At 38.2% G+C, this 2,743-nt stretch overlaps 1 long non-coding RNA gene across 1 annotated transcript; it reads left to right on the top strand.

The window, feature by feature from the left end:
- Window positions 1-255: 255 nt before the first annotated feature.
- On the top strand, window positions 256-1,519 carry LOC147637820 (uncharacterized). The gene is made up of 3 exons (XR_015265998.1): window positions 256-410; window positions 484-564; window positions 664-1,519. It is a non-coding gene; the product is annotated as an uncharacterized LOC147637820 (long non-coding RNA).
- The last annotated feature ends 1,224 nt before the right edge of the window (window positions 1,520-2,743 follow it).

The following is a 2,743-nucleotide window of genomic DNA, read 5'->3' as shown; positions in this document are numbered from 1 at the left end:
CGAGCGAGAGGAAAACGTGCTCTAGCTCAAAGTCCTTCGATATGGTATACTTTGGAATATTGGAAGGATTTGAGGATATGTCATCTTCTTGATCCTATGCACATATTCAAGAACGTTGGTCATTCGTTATGGCAACACCTCATTGGCTTGAAAGACAGAGCGGCAGCAAGAAATGACTTAAAGGATCAAAACTCAAAGCCCAATCTATGGCCACTTTATGATGAAACTCGACGTGAGACAACCTACGAGCCCCAGGGGTGCTCAAGACAGAAGAGCTGGAGACTATCAACAGGAAGATTCAGTCGATTTGTACACCTATAGAATATGGAGCATCTTGTCGAAACATGTTCACTCTAGATGACAAGAACTTGTTTGGTTTAAAAACACATGATTGGCACAATTTTGTGAAGGTAAATCTATCCAGATCTTTGTAAGTATTTATTTTCTTGTATGTTTTGTTGATCGGATTAATCATGTATGCAGCATGTTCTACCCTCTTGTTATTGATGGATGTACTACAAGAGGAGTCCGAGATGTAATATGTCGCCTTGGATCGCTTGCAAAGTATTTATCGGTCATTAATTTTTAGTATAAAATTTTATTTGATATCTTCTTAATTCACAAAAATATCTCTAATATCTTCTTTCTTTTACTGATAGTAAGATGGATTACATCTAAAGAGATTGCCAAAGGGTCAATTCCACAAAAGAAGCGTGAATGTATAGAGCTTCTTTGTTTAATGGAAAAGGAATTTCCAACCTCCTTTTTTGATATCCAAGTTCATCTTCTAATCCATCTAGTGGATGAGATAGAGCTCGCTGGTGTTGTGAGCACTCGATGGATGTTTTGGGTCGAGAGATTTATTGGAGTACTGAAAGGTTATGTACGTCAAAAATCAAGACCAGAGGGTTCTATGGCGGAGGGATGGATGCTTGAAGAATGCATGTATTACATTTGCGAATACCTTGAGAAAACCGATTCTGAAGCTCCACGTGTATGGACAAATGAGTTGTCTCTTCTACCATGTCAGACGAGGTATTGTCCGATAAGGGAGTCCCTTTTCGACTTAAGGTCCAAGATAAATTGGATATTTTTACTTTTATTGTCTATAATAGCGAATGCATGCAACAATTCGTTGATGAGTACGAGAAGGAACTTCTAAGCAAACGAGTTGGTGAATGCATGCAACAATTCGTTGATGAGTACGAGAAGGAACTTCTACCATGTCAGACGAGGTATTGTCCGGTAAGGGAGTCCCTTTTCGACTTAAGGTCCAAGATAAATTGGATATTTCTACTTTCATTGTCTATAATAGCGAATGCATGCAACAATTCGTTGATGAGTACGAGAAGGAACTTCCAAGCAAACGAGTTGGCAGACATAAAAAAGAGGAGATCCAGACATTAAACCAATGTAAATAACGACGGGGGCATACCTACTTTCATGGATTGGTTATACACCCGTATGCAACAGGCGGTTAGTGATCATGAGCCAATCTCAACGGAAAAAGACAGTTTATGATCGGGTGTGAAAGACAGGTAACTTGTTGGGTTTTGAAAACTCTGAACTAAACAAATGAATCTCATTTTTTTTAATAATTTATTTATTGGTCTAGGCTCGAATGTATACCAACATGTGGGCTTATGGACAACATCTTCGGATAAAATCTATTGACGACTTACGTTGTCGTGACGTGGACGGTGTCGCTGGGAAAGTACGAGGCTTCTAGCTGTGAGAGTAGCTTCTAATCCCAAAAAGGAAATTCACCCACATAACTCTCCGAGCATAGGACATCTCCATTTTTGATGACATAAACATGTGCCAATTCACCTCAATACATCCCCGAATTCAGCCTGATGATTACACATAAATTGTGTATCAAGAGCATGTTCCGTTCCAAGCATAGATTTACTGACTCTTCCAAATGCCTCAAACCAATCACATGTAGGCATAACACATTCTACAAATGACTTCCATATACATGTGACCATTCACATCACATATACCATATAACGCCAATTCCATCATTTTAAAATGTCTCTTGATCACCTGAAAACCTGCTTTTGGATTCCAACAACTCACAAGGCAAAAGATGGCACATGAAGCATGTACAACATATTCATCTGTCTTTAAAAAAAATCACCATGTCTAACAATCCAAAACCAAATGCTTTTATTCCATGGTTCTTCAAACCTTATATACTTTCAAAGGTTTCTAAAATAAAACTTCTATACGATTTTTTTCAAATCGTTAATAACATCAAATATGATTTTACTTATCTGAGTAAAAAAAACGAATTTTTTCCCTTGATTTCACTATTTCCCATGCGCTGCCGTCTGTGCCAAAATCACAAGAACATGTAGTGTATGATTTTTTTGAAGATCCTCTCTTGTAATAGCCCTTCAATCACTTGTTAATTCTAATCCCTGGAAGCTGTAAACAGTAAGCGCCGTTTTGATTTAAAAATCTCTGGTTTGAAGATGCCCTGCTTCACATTTTCTGCACACCCACCATCGATATGCGCCCCCTTCTTTGGTTTTTCTTTTCTTCCCGCAAGGAATTCGGGCGCATCACCTTTTGCAGCAAAAATTTCGTATTTCCCCAAGTTCCAAAAACACTTCCGCCACCTTTTTTTTGCATTATTTTCGGATATTTCTTTTTTTTGTTACTGCCACGCAAGCTGCCCCTTCATAAGCTTTCAATACATATGATATATCTACTTCTCATATGCAAAATGCTTGGA

The sequence above is a fragment of the Cibotium barometz genome, chromosome 6 (assembly GCF_041138505.1).
Source record: "Cibotium barometz isolate CiBa-2024 chromosome 6, ASM4113850v1, whole genome shotgun sequence".
NCBI lineage: Eukaryota > Viridiplantae > Streptophyta > Polypodiopsida > Cyatheales > Cibotiaceae > Cibotium > Cibotium barometz.
The sequence above is the reverse complement of the archived record's forward strand: the minus strand, read 5'-3'. Positions and strand labels throughout refer to the sequence as shown.